At 42.7% G+C, this 14,663-nt stretch overlaps 1 long non-coding RNA gene and 1 pseudogene across 1 annotated transcript; both read left to right on the top strand.

Moving 5' to 3' along the window:
• The first annotated feature begins 767 nt into the window (after positions 1-767).
• On the top strand, positions 768-3,496 carry LOC122342241 (annotated as a pseudogene).
• A 10,406-nt stretch (positions 3,497-13,902) lies between these two features.
• Positions 13,903-14,428, top strand: LOC122343199. Its single transcript, XR_006250721.1, has 3 exons — positions 13,903-13,941; positions 14,019-14,115; positions 14,194-14,428. It is a non-coding gene; the product is annotated as an uncharacterized LOC122343199 (long non-coding RNA).
• Positions 14,429-14,663: the final 235 nt, after the last annotated feature.

Here is a 14,663-nt window from a genome sequence, read left to right as displayed (position 1 = left end):
GATGCGCGTTTTAAGTTACGTCTGGCTAAACTCCAGATGGAAGAGCGCGCGAGGGTGGCTGAGCGTCAGGCTGAGCTAGAGTTGCAGCTTGAGGTCCGTCGTCTAGAAATTGAGGCGGATAAACAAATCAAGTTGCGGGAGCTCGAATTAAGAGTTGCCAGAGACGCACCATTGCTCCTATGCCAGTGATTCCTTCTGTGCCAGTCGCCCCTTCTGTACCTATTCATCCTGCACGTGCAGCAAATGCTGATACTGTTTCCAGAATCGTAGCGTCCGATTCTGAATACGTTCGATGTGAGTAAACATATTGCTCTTGTACCACAGTTTAGAGAAATCGAGGTTGACTCGTACTTTAATGTTTTTGAGCGAATTGCTTTGGCTTTGAATTGGCCTAGAGATGTATGGTCTCTGTTACTAGTCTTATTGTAGCGCGGTCTCGTTGCTAGGTTTCGCTGTATTGTTTACCTCGTGTCACGTGATTATTGTCGTGTCACGTGATTGTGTCGTGAAGTGTCGTATGCGAGTTTCGGACCTTTTTTTGTTGTTGTAAATTGGGAGGCGTGTCCAGCGCCAGGTAAAACATTTAAGCAGAACTCTTAGTCCATTTGACAGGAGAAGCAGTTGATCGGCATTAGTCTGCAGGAACGTACCTCATCGTGTGAAGACCGACGAGAGTAAAGACCAGCGACTCTACCTGTGCGACTCCACCGAGCACAGACACCGGCTAAACACCCGCGTATACCTAGTATTTATTTTTCGTTTCTATTTGAGCTTTCCCTATTCCTCTTCCAAATTCTTCCACTGTTGTGTCTCTATTCCACCCTACTCATACAATGTCTTTCAACATCCCTAGCCTCATTACCACTCGCACTTCTTGTATCCGGCGTCATCGGAGGCGCAACTACAATAATATGCATACTATTCCCACATCGTTTACCACATCACACTCTTTCTCCATCGGCCTTTGGAATTGCCAGTCTGCTGTAAAAAAGACTGACTTCATCACAGCCATCACAGAACATTCCAATCTAAGTATTCTAGCACTTACCGAAACCTGGATTAAACCAGAGGACACTGTCACTCCAGCTGCCCTCACTGCCAACCACACTTTCACTCATTCCCCTCGCACTTCTGGGAGGGGTGGAGGTACTGGTCTGCTCATATCAAAGAATTGGAAGCACAGCCAAATACAGACCCTCAATACAAACTCCTCTTTTGAATCACACGCCATTACTGTCACCCACCCTTTTAAAATTCACCTGATTGTTCTGTATCGCCCCCCAGGGCACCTCGGTAACTTCATTAATGACTTGGATGTGCTGCTCTCTGCTTTTCCAGAGGATGGCACTCCTCTGGTACTGCTAAGAGATTTCAACATCCATGTAGATAAGAGTCTGGCCTGCGACTTCCACAGTCTATTGGCGTCTTTTGATCTCAGCCGTGTATCCACCACTGCCACGCACAAATCAGGTAATCAGTTGGACCTCATCTACACTCGAAACTGCTCTACTCATCATGCCCAGGTAACACCACTGCACACATCTGACCACTTCCTGATTACATTCAACACCACCCTAACCTCTTCCAACATAACACCTAACCCTCCGCTGGTCACTTTTTCGCCGTCACTTACACGCACGCTCGTCAACCTGTCTTTCCTCTGCGGTGTCACTGTCACTCCCTCCTCCTAACCGGTTCTCTTTACTAGATGTTAACACTGCTACCAATACCCTCTGCTCCACGCTAACATCCTGCCTGGACTCTTTCTGTCCTCTAACAACCAAACCTGCCCGGCCAACTCCCTCTGCCCCCTGGTTATCTGATGTTCTCCGTGAACATCGCTCCAAACTCAGAGCTGCGGAAAGAAAATGGCGTAAGACCAAGGATCCATCGGATCTCTGTTTTTATCAGTCTCTTCTCTCCTCATTTTCTAATAATGTCTCCACTGCTAAACGTAACTATTACCAAACAAAGATTAACAACTCCTCTGACTCACGGAGCCTCTTTAAAACATTCTCTGCTCTTCTCTGCCCACCTGTCCCCCCACCATCGTCATCCTTAACCTCTGATGATTTTGCTCGTTTTTCATTAACAAAACCACTAAGATCAGCAATCAATTTCCTGCTGCTCCTCGCCTTACGCACATCAAACCACAGCACCCCAACACATTCTCCACTTTTTCCCTCCTCTCTGAAACAGAGGTATCAAAAATCGTCCTTGCCACGAATGCCACAACCTGCCCTTTAGATCCCATCCCTACTAACATCTTTCAGGCTATCGCTCCCTCCGTCCTCCCTGCACTCACCCACATTATCAACAACTCTATCTACACTGGTACATTTCCCTCAGCTTTTAAGGAGGCTCGTGTTGCCCCTCTCCTTAAAAAACCCACACTTGACCCTGAGCTCATTGAAAATTACAGACCTGTATCTCTCCTCCCATTCATGGCTAAGACACTAGAGAGTGTTGTCTTTAACCAAATCTCCTCCCCTGGAGTGCCTCAGGGCTCAGTACTTGGGCCACTGCTTTTTTCCATCTACATGACATCACTGGGTTCTGTCTTTCTGAAGCATGGCTTCTCATATCACTGCTACGCTGACGACACTCAACTCCATCTCTCCTTTCAACCAGACGATCCCACCGTTTCTGCACGTATTTCTGCGTGCCTAAACGACATCTCAGTCTGGATGAAGGATCATCACCTGCAGTTAAACCTCACAAAAGCAGAGCTCCTCGTTTTTTCCGCCGATCCCAACATACAGCACAAACTATCTTTTCAGCTAGGCTCGGCTACTGCATCCTCGTCTAGGTCAGCTAGGAACCTTGGAGTGATCATTGACGACCAGCTAACTTTCACTGAGCACATTTCAAAAACTGCTCGATCTTGTAGGTTTGTGCTGTACAACATCAGGAAAATCAGACCGTATCAGAACATGCTACACAGATCCTCGTCCAGGCACTAGTCCTGAGTAGACTTGACTACTGCAATGCCCTCCTTGCTGGCCTCCCAGCCTATACAACCAGACCTCTTCAGATGGTCCAGAATGCAGCGGCAAGGGTGGTCTTCAACGAACCAAGGAGGGCCCACGTCACACCTCTCTTCATTAGTTTACACTGGCTTCCTATAGATGCCCGCATCAAATTCAAATCCCTGATGCTGGCCTACAGGACAATCACAGGCTCCGCTCCCTCGTACTTACACTCACTAATTGAATCATATGTTCCCTCCAGGTGCCTACGCTCTGCAAACGAAAGGCGTCTTGCAGTGCCTTCACCAAAAGGTGCAAAATCACTCTTGCGCACCTTCACCTGGTCTGTTCCTCATTGGTGGAACGATCTGCCCGTTGCCACTAGGGCAGCAGAGTCACTAGCAATCTTCAAAAACCAACTCAAAACTTTCGCTTACACTTGCGTGATACTGGTGCCATGCAAACCATTGTGGCTAAAGACGCGTTTCCTTTTTCTGATCAAACCTTCTGTGGTAGTTATGTTTTGATACGAGGTATTGGAATGAAGACTGTCAGAGTTCCCTTGCATCAGATTTATTTGCGCTCCGAGTTGTTTACAGGAATAATTAAAGTGGGAGTGCGGGAAAATTTGCCTGTTTGCGGGGTAAAACTTATTCTTGGTAACGATGTGGCCGGTGGAAGGGTGAGTCCTTTTATAGAAGTTTTAGACAAACCCGATTTGCTTGATCAATGTGATGAAATGTCTGAAAGATTTCCTGAAGTCTTTCCTGTCTGTGCCATGAACGCGCCCAGACTCGTAAACTCGCTGATGCGCCTGATTTGGCTAACACTTTTATGGCATCTTCTATGGAGCATAATATTTTGATGACTGATGAAGCTAAGCCAGATGAAAAACTTGATCTAGTTCTGAACAACGTAAAATTACCAGTGACTCGAGATAACATTATCACAGCTCAAAAAGCTGATTTGACCCTGTGTAAATGCTTCTCTTCTGCTGTCTCTTTAGAAATGGCAAGTGAACGAAAAATGGCTTATTATATGGATAACGGATTACTGATGCATAAATGGTGTAAAAATGTTTCGGAAGATTTTGAATGGTCTACTGTTCACCAGATTGTTGTTCCTGAGTGTTACAGATTTTAAAGCATTTTGTGTGGCCCAGATTAAAATCTGACGTAACAAAATATTGCAGAACCTGTAGCACTTGCCAATTTGCAGGAAAGCCGAATCAAGTCATTCCACGCGCACCGCTTGTTCCTATTCCTGTAATTGGGAGGCCTTCTCTCACGTTATCGCCGATTGCGTTGGTCCCCTGCCTAGGACAAAGACTGGGAATCAGTACCTGTTGACGATAATGTGTGTAGCAACACGTTTTTCAGAGGCGATCCCGCTGCGTAAAATAACTGCTCCTATAATTACTCGTGCGCTCGTGAAATTCTTTTCAATGTTTGGATTACCTAGAACTGTGCAGACTGATCGGGGTACAAATTTTCTGTCCAAGCTTTTTTCTCAAATATTGATGACTCTAAAAGTTTCTCACAGAATTGCAAGCGTGTATCATCCAGAAAGCTAAGGGGCACTGGAACGATTTCATCAAACAATGAAATCCATGCTTCGTAAGTACTGTATGGAGACTAGCAAGGATTGGGATGAGGGCATACCCTTAGTACTGTTTGCTGTCAGAGAAGCAGAGCAAGATAGTCTGGGGTTTAGTCCTGCTGACTTAGTGTTTGGGCATACTGTTGAGACTATTTCACTCAAACGGCTCTTTACCAGGAAGGATCAACTCAAGGCGAAATAAAACACAAGACAAGTTTCTGGATTTTTAGCTTGCAAGGATTGCGCTGTCGGTTGCAAGCGAGAGAGAAGCAGGTTTCTCCTTAACCTCCCTTTTGCCTCCCTGCCTGCTTTGCCTCCGAAGCTCAGATCGCAAGTTACTTTATTTATAGAGAAAAAGGACAGAGCAAGATAAGTAAAAACAACTGGCAAAACAAAGACTCCAGACATGTTCGTCACATATCTTTTTGGGCGTCAGAATCTTCATTCCTTCAGATTCCCCTGGCGCCCATACCAGTCTAAGTTACTATATAGAGGCCATGTCATGTCATGACCTAGAACAAGACGTGTTATACCAGATGGAAGCTGAAACTGAAGGGTCAAAGTTGCAAAATGTCAATACATAACCCTAACACATACGGTGAGGGGTCCGTTAAAGATGCTTAAGGAAGATATGCTATCTTCTGATACTGATTCTAAAATAACGGTGCTGCAGTACGTAAGTAAGTTTCGTGAACGTTTACACCATGCTTGTACGATGGCACGCCAGTCTTTGTCAGATGCGCAAATCACTATGAAAGATCAGTTTGATCGTACCGCTGTTCCACGTCACTTTAAAGGAGATCAAGTGCTTGTTTTCATGCCTGTTATTGGTTCACCTTTGTCTGCACGTTTTTCAGGTCCGTATGAAGTGCTCAAGAAGCTTAGTGATACAGACTACGTAATTCGAACGCCTGATCGCAGAAAGAAATCCCGTGTGTGTCATATCAATATGCTAAAAGCTTATTGTGTAAGAGAGTCATCACCAACGGCTGTGAGTATAACTGAAACCGAGAACGCTCAATCGCCAAGTGTTGCTCTTACTTGTGATGTTCGACATACATATCAGCAATGTGCCAGACTTAAGAATTCTGAAGTTTTGGTTAACTTAAGTTCTGCTTTAACACATCTTTCAGATCCTCAGAGAGCTGATATTGAACAGCTAATTAATGCATTTCCTTTGTTATTTAATGATGTTCCTACTCGTACAACAATATTACAGCATGATATTGATGTAGGTAATTCTGCTCCAATTAAGCAACATGCTTATAGAATAAATGCACTGAAACGTTGTCATGAAAGATGAAGTTAAGTATCTTTTGGAGAATGGGTTAACGAAGCCGAGCTGCAGTTCGTGGAGTTCACCATGCTTACTTGTTAGTAAAAGTGATGGATCTGCCAGATTTTGCCAGACTATCGTAAAGTGAACGCTGTGACCACACCTGACTGTTTTCTATTGCCACGTATGGAAGACTGCGTTGACACTCTTGGTACTGCAAAGTTTGTTAGTAAACTGGATCTGCTGAAAGGGTATTGGCAGGTGCCTTTAACGCTCGCGCATCAGATATGTCTGCGTTTGTGACACTGGATAGTTTTGCGCAATATTGCGTAATGGCTTTCAGTATGCGACGTTATGCGCACTGTATGCAACATTTCAGAGACTTGTTAATATGGTACTTTCTGGTATTCAAAATTGTAATGCCTATTTAGACGATCTTGTGATTTATTCACCTGACTGGGAGGATCATGTGTCAACTTTGCGAGAGGTATTTGCACGTCTTGCAGATGCGTCGCTAACATTAAACCTTGCTAACCTTGACAAGCTACGATCACATACTTGGGGAGGGAAGTGGGGCAAGGACAAGTAAGACCTGTGGAGGCAAAAGTAACTGCTGTTGCAGAGTTCTCTGCTCCTGCCTTGCGCAAAGAGCTGTGTAGGTTTTTGGGAATGGCAGGCTATTATCGAAACTTTTGTAAAAACTTCTCAACTGTCGTTAATCCTCTTACATCCCTTCTCAGTCCTTTGTGTCCATTTAAATGGAACGATGCGTGTCAAACTGCCTTTGACAATGTGAAGGCATTGTTGTGCAATGCACCTGTTCTTATTGCTCCCGATTGTGCCAAGTCCTTCACGTTAGAAATTGATGCGAGTTCGGTTGGTGCGGGTGCTGTGCTGATCCAGGAGGATTCTTGTGAGATCGAACATCTAGTGTGTTTCTTCTCACGTAAGTTGAATAAACATCAGTTAAACTACTCCACAATTGAGAAAGAAACACTGGCCCTTTTGATGGCTTTAAAGTACTTTGATGTGTACATTGGCTCAAGTAACATGCCTGTAATTGTGTTCACCGATCACAATCCTTTGGTGTTTCTAGCGCACATGTATAATCATAACCAACGGTTAATGCGCTGGTCTTTAATCGTACAAGGTTACAACTTGGTGATTAAACACAAAAGGGCTCGGAAAATATTATTGCTGATGCCTTATCTAGAGCTTGGGTGGTGATGTAAATTTGTTTAAAAACTAATTTTTGTGAAGGAAAGGAGAAAAAAAAAATCGTGTTTTTTTTTTTTTAAGGGGGGAAGTGTTACGTCCCTCGTATTTGTTTGCTTTTGTATTTGTTGTTTTTTTTTTCTCATATTTAGGTTTCCCTATTGGGTGACGACTGAGTTTTGGGCAACCAATCAGGCCGGACCTACCACTTTAAAAGCGGCCTGGTGCTGCCTGCGTGTTGTCAGTCGTCCTGCTATTAAGCCAGCGGGCGGCTTTCCAATCTTGTGGCAAACCGTCTTTTGTGTCGTTTTTGGTTATTACTTTGTTAATTTAAGACTTACTTTTGTTACCCCCTTTTTGTTAATTGTGTCACGAAGGCAATTCAATTTCTGCTTAACTCTAGAGACTATTTGAGTGAACTATATATAAGCTTTAATATGCTGTTAGCATTGGTAACTCGGCATGGCTGCGGCCATTCGTGACCTGTTTGAGTGAATGCTGGAGAAGGGGTAGGTAAGTTAGTTTAATTTTAGTTCACTTCATTTATGTTTAGGTTAGGAGTGACAGCCACCCGTGTACTTTTGTTTTATTAGGTAGTGTAGTTAATTTGGGCGTCGGATACGCTGAAGATCTCGGTTTTGTTTCTACATTCTCTTTCTGTTAGTTAGATTAGTTGGGTTGGGGCCTTAGTTATTAGGATCGTTTTGCTTTTTATATTTTCTTTGATTTGGCGTCACTCATTCTTTTCTCTTCTCTTTTAAGTTTATGAATCTATCTCTTCTTTTTAAAAAGAAACTGTTAAAATAAAAGCAGATTGATTAAACATCTATGTTTGCCACACGGACATTCTTTATTGCAGTTCTTAGCAGCAGTTGCATCTCACTTAAATGTTACTACATCCCCATTTAACAACTTTCGTCGTCCGGTTGAAGCACAGGATCCGCTGTCTAGTTAGTAAAACCACCTGTGCAGTTCTAGATGCTGTAGCCTCGGTCTGTCAGCTGGATTGCGGGTGAAACACTGGTAAATCAGGTCACGGCATTCTGTAAAGTTTTCAGAGGGAGAGCGCAGGTTAGTCATACTTCTCAAATGTACCAAATTAAATAATCGGGTAAATAATCTTTACACACGTTACTTGCTACACCGAGAGTAAAGAGGTCTGTTGAGTTTACCTGGGGATAAAGTCTGTATGACGGGAGTGCAGTTACACAGTATTTTGTCTTTGCTTTTAAAGGGCAGATATCCATGCAGGATTCGGAAGAGAATCATGCCCACAGCCCAGACATACGCCGGGCCGGCGTGGGCGTGGAATCCTCATGACCTCAGGTGGGGTGCAGAGCGTTGGTCCTGCAAGAGAAACGTTTTTTAGCATCGAACAATGGCGTTATCAAAAAGGCAACACCGTGATCACAAAACACACCTCGATATTGACTGCTGAGATTGCCCCCGTGGTTGATCAGTTGAGCGTGGCCAAAGTCAATCAGCTTGAGCTCCAAAGTAGTGGGAGTCACTAGGATGTTCCCCATGTGGATGTCGCCGTGGAAGACCCTTCGGTCGACGCAGTGTTTCAAAGCTTGGATTAACTGGCGGATTAACAAGCATGCTTTCTCTTCATTGATGGGCTTCGTGCGCTTGATGTACTCATTCAAGGTACAGCAAGGTTTAGGGTACTCCATGATGAGCACGACGCTATTTTTTTCCTCAGTCCATTCATGGAATTTGATGACGTTGGGGCATAATGGAGGTTTTCCCAACCTGAGCAACATCGCCACTTCTGCAAGCACGGGTTTGGAATGACCAGCCTAGAGAGAGAGCAAGAGAGAAAAAAAACAATTCACTACTTGGACGATGAACATCATTCTGCTTAGATTTGCACTTAAATCTCTGTTGTCTGTTTCATTTCTGCTTTATGTTAGCTACAGGTATTGACAGCAATAGTCACTCAATCCTTAGATTTGTCAACTTACAAGGTGAAGATAATGGTCACTCTGACGCTTGCGGATGTACTTCACGGCAACCTGTGAATGGCAAAAATGAAGTTAATTTCTCCAAACACATCAAAGGATCTCAACAGTGGATACACATCTCTACATCTGAAGCAAAATGATGATACAAGTCAATAAAATTGCTTTACCGTCGTTTTGTCACCAAATAGGTAGGTTGCCTCATACACCTTGCCATAATTTCCACGTCCTAGAAAATCTCCCAATAAAAAGACAGGTGCTCTACCTGAAAAACAGATAGGAAGAAGTTACAGTACCAGATTTACAGTCTGAATTCTGATTTAAAGCAGAGAAATATAGGTAATAATGATTCACCGGATTGCAGATTGATTCCCAAATCCGAAGAATCTGGCTCATGCGGCAATGCTGGATTGGCTGGAGTGGCTGGATTGTCTGGATTGGCTGGAGTGGTTGGATTAGCTGGAGTGGCTGGAGTGGCTGGATTTGCACTGGCCTCTTGCACAGGTGGGGGGGACTGGAGAGCTTCACAGGCCTGGTCAGAACCGGTCTGACAGCTTGGCTCAGGCTCAAAAGAAATGGCACAATCTGCTAAGTCCTCATCACTGTCTGGATCCACCTGTGGTGTCGAACTCCGGACAATCTTCGAGTCACGGCAGAGGAGGAGGTGCTTTACAGCCTTACGGAATCTCCTGAAGAACGCACGGACCGCTTTCCCCTTCCTCCACTTTTTAAGCTTTTCTAAAATGGAGATAAATAATACAACAAAAGTTACATGCAATGAATTACAGCAGCGCGTGGTAATAGAGAACAGATGGTAGAAATAATAGAAACCTAAAGTAACTATGACTCACCATCACCCAGATCAGAACAGGAGGGATCAGCCACAGGTGATGACTCGGAATCGGCCATTTCTACGTCAGGTATTTGCTCGCTCCTGGAGGGACCTGGCACACACGACGACTCTTCACAGACATCTTCACAGACCTGGCCTGGCAGACACATCGGCTCAGGATCTGCGTTGGCCGTCGGTGCGATTCTGGGAGGACTCGGGACAGGCGTCAGCTCTGATTCATCTTGATCCGGCTGTGGTGTAATATTCACCACTCGGTTTGGATCACAGCAAAAGAAAGGACGCTTTACAGCCTTCCATACTCTCCGAAAGACAGCACAGGCTCCTTTCATCTTCTTTCCTTTTGCAGGTTTTTCTAAAATAAAGAAAAATCAATGGTAAGCTACAGATCTCTGACTACAGATTCGATTTTTGGGAAAGAAAATAATGTTAATAAATGCACCTACAATAACCAGCTCACCTGTTGGGCTGTTCTCCACATCGTTTGAAGGACAAACCTTCACGGGTCCTGCATTATCTGAGCCAACGCTCCCTGAATCTCTTGTTGTTGTTGCCTTGACAGGCTTTTTGTCAGCTGTCTCTTTAATGCTGACAGAGTCAGACATCACGTCTGAAGTAAGACCGATCATCTCCACTCTTTCTCTCTCAACTTCACTAAACTCCATAAAACACTGTTTGATTATATTATAAACCAAAAGGAGTTCGTGTCAGTACAATGTTTATCGACTGAAGCATTCGGTGAGAACAACCATCCGTCGATACTCTACACTTTCGCGCAAGAAATGCGATTCAAAAAGTTCGAATTCGAACGCGTGGTTTGTGACGTCATACCTCGATGTCACGAGACCGCCGCCAGCGCGCGCTTCTTGTTTTGTTTTGAACCGTTCTAAACAGGCGCGTGCTTGAATTTCACAGCCGGCTCCATTCATATATTAAATATATTAGTATAAAAGTATATTGTGACTTAAACACGCTGCACGTACCGGAACGTAACGTCCGTGCCTAAACGGGTATCGGGCGCGTGAACTTCCTGGGACACGGTAATGTCTTATAGTGTATAACGTTAATATTTCGAATAATATCACAGTTTTATAACGATTTAACGAAGAGCAGTTCATAATTTTCAAAATAATAATTTTTCCGCGACAAATCTGAGGGGTTTGTTAGGTTTATATCGTGATGATTAACGGAAATTGTTTTGCTAACGCTAAATTAAATTGGAGAATTTAATTTCCAGAAGCCATTTGAAAGTTTGACTTATTATTTGATACTTTAAGCATTTTGTCACTCATTAATAATAAATATTGAATATACATTCTAGTAATTTTTGGTGCGTCTAATTTATTTACTGTACCTAAATATTTGTATTTTTTCGCTTATTCCCTACAATGTTTATTATAGCATTGTTTCCTTGGTCTATAATTTGTATTTGTACTTAATTAGAGGTCACTTTATTTAAATTCAACCTTTCTATGTTATAAGGATCGTATTTATTTTTTGTACGTGTCCCCTGTTTTTTCTCAGATGCATCATTCCCTGCAGGTGCCTGAAGATGATCTTCTCTGGTCGACTCAAGAAGATGTGATGACCTGACCGATAAAGAAATGGCCAAATTCTTGGTAAGTCGAGCTCATCGCTGTACAACAATCCTTGCCGTATCGGAAATCTCAAAATATTATTTTATTTTGAGCTAGAGCTGCATTACAGCACACTTTAGATTTGCCTAAAGGTTGCGTTACACACTTGAAGATCTACCTAATGTAATCAGAGAGAGGAAGAAAACACATATATTTGGTAACACTTATATTTTACTTAATGCATTACTAATAAGGTGTTACTGCAGAATTAATAGGCAATTCTTTTTCTAATACTGTTGTTGTTACACAGCAGGAAATAGAAACTTGGCTGATAGGACGCAGTTATTGCATGGATGGAGCGAGAACAATGTAAGCATCTAAAACACTTTCACACAGTTCAGATGAATGGTAAAAATCACCTCCTTTAACAGCGCAGTTAAACCAAATGTATGACGCTAAAATAAGTTCAGCACTAAAAACAACATTGTAATAAGACGTATTGTTACATGCATCTGGCTTATAGATCAACCGCTTTTTCTGTGCGCGCACTTTAGATGTGTGAGAATATTATTCTCGATATTCGAAGGACAGTGCGACCACGTGCAGTGCGTTTTATTCATATCCATACCGTTTTGCTCCAAAATCACTGTATAACACCGTTGCAGTTTTATTATTCATGAATTCAAGCATCGCTATCTGCATGCTGTTCAGCTATAGTTATATTTGATGCATTTGTCCATGTAAGGGATTTTCTCACACATGAAAGAAACATTACAGTACATGGGCGATATAGTAACTTGTAGTTTTTCAGCAAACTGCTTTTTACTCTTAAAGCAGGCGTACACGGGCGATTCTGAAGATCAGAACTTCATGAGTCCTCCCACGTGTCACGGTTGATTTTATCTGAAAATCGTAGACTGTGTGATAAAAGAAAGAATTCTGAAGACATTCAGTCAAATTAAATTGAACCGGTTAACCTTCAGAACTGCTTCAGAACCCTGGGTTGCCAGTTTGGCGGAAAACAGCGTATTTTATTTCTGTCATGGAAGCTGGCAAAGGAAAGGGGACAGAGCGGGAATCTGGCAACCTGCATGTGCATCAAGTCTAAAGTAAGACATCTCAATATTTTGAATTTGTACTGCAATACCTAGTTCAACCACTTTCTTTTAACCAATTTGTTGCTGTTCTCACAAAACACTGTTTTTCCAGCCAGATGCAGACTATATTCTCATCAATGTTGCTCCTGAAATGAGGGAAAACTACTTTCAGGACCTCCTTCAAGAAATTGAATGTGGAGGTAGGTTTTGTGTTGTACTGTAACTTTTATTGTTAATCTTATTGGAACAGTTTATCCAAAATTAAAATCACTACTAATCACGCTACTCAATTTTAAGCTGTGCAAGATAACGACTTTGCTTTATCAAAAGAGGAATATTGAACTGGGATAGAGGAAAAGAGACTATTTTAATATTAAAACATATAATGATATTCTACGGAATATTGTGTGCTTATAATTTTATAGCAACAGTTTGGACAGGACCCTTTTCATTTCTAACATGACAAGGCCTCTATGGTTAAAAAGAAAAGCTTGAACGTGACTTTAAATGCAGTCCTTGAGCCAAAAACTCACCATTAAACGCCAAGGTGTTCACCAAGAGGGTAAAAACTATGGAAATGTAAGTTATCAGACGTTAGTGAGTTTGTGTCAGCTTTTGCAAATTATAGGATCTGGAAACCAGTGAAGGTTTGAATTCTCCCAGCGTTGATTGTACCTCCAGAAAGGAAAGAATCAGATTTGGAGACCAGCGGAGGTTTGACCTCTACCAGCGAAACGTGGGCTTCAACATCTGAAGAGAGCGAGATGATCGATCTGCTGGCTGAACTTCAGGCCGCGACAGTTCTCGAAGGTTAGAGAAGTTTACTTAAACACTTAAAATGTTTTAAACAAGGAGTATAATTCATTGTTTGATTGATCATACACACTCACTTACATACATGCTTTTCACAGACAGCCTTTAACTGAAGACATCCCATCACGGTTTTCCCAATTTAGGGATTTATACTACATGTGCTCCTTTCATGTAAGATGTATTCCCATCAGGAGCGGTGGAATGAGGGAAGCACAATGCTCAGGTACCAACACTTAATTTATGCAACATTATATTTAAGATTACCGTTTCAAAGCAAAAAAACTAATGTTTTACTTTCTAGGGCACTTACTAACCTGCACATGGTCAGGCTGACAGGCTACAGCAAGAATCTGAATGCTAAGCTCTTGTCTACCTTGAAGACCTGCATTGAATCTCTCAATCCTGATGTCTTGGGAGACCATCAGCAAGTGAGGGAGATGATGACTGGGTATTCATGCTCAAATGTATTACTTTCAGACTTTTATTCTTATCATCTCTTATTTCTGGTTCCTGATGGTTTGCCTGTCCCATCTGAAAGATGAGGGCGAGTTCCAGCTTCGCCGACTCCACATTTGTGACAGGTAGCATCACGCGTCCACACCTGCATTCAGACTCAAACATTACATGCGTTGCTGATGTTCTTCTTCTGCCGATTAAGCTGTGGCTTTCAGAGGAGCTTCAGAGAGGACTCCAACTACCTCTCACTGATCAGTCCTCAAAGAATCCTCACTGACAACCTGCGGCAATACTTCAAAGTGAGTGATGTTAATTAAATCACATCAGAAGGAGTATGCAACTTCTGATTGGCTGACATCTGTGTTTGTTTTCTCTAGGCATCTTCATTTGAATGCTCCTGCAGTGAGTGTCTCATCTGGGCAGCAGTTAGTATTGTGGTAAGAGATTCTTCCCGTTGTTTTATTGACTTAGTCACTCATTCAGCATCAGACTAAAGTTGGTCTCTCCTGGAATGCAGTGACACCAGTATCAAAAGAACCAGATGGTCAAAATCAACCCTTAACTTTGTCCTATAGTCCAGCCCTACTCAGTACCCAGCAAATTCAGTTACAGTGTTTTGCAACCATAGGACAGGAAGAGTTTAATAAACTAATCACTAAGTCTAAGTCTGCCACATGTGTATTAGATCCTATTCCAACTAAATTTCTGAAAGATATATTACCAGCTGCCGGTGAACCTCTTCTAAATATTATTAACTCCTCCCTATCATTAGGTCACGTTCCCAACCCATTCAAATTAGCAATTATTAAGCCTCTGATCAAAAAATCACAACTTGATCCTAATGGAC

Source organism: Puntigrus tetrazona, chromosome 4 (genome assembly GCF_018831695.1).
Source record: "Puntigrus tetrazona isolate hp1 chromosome 4, ASM1883169v1, whole genome shotgun sequence".
Taxonomy (NCBI): Eukaryota; Metazoa; Chordata; class Actinopteri; order Cypriniformes; family Cyprinidae; genus Puntigrus; species Puntigrus tetrazona.
Note: the sequence above shows the minus strand (reverse complement) of the source record. Positions and strands in the feature narration are given on the sequence as shown.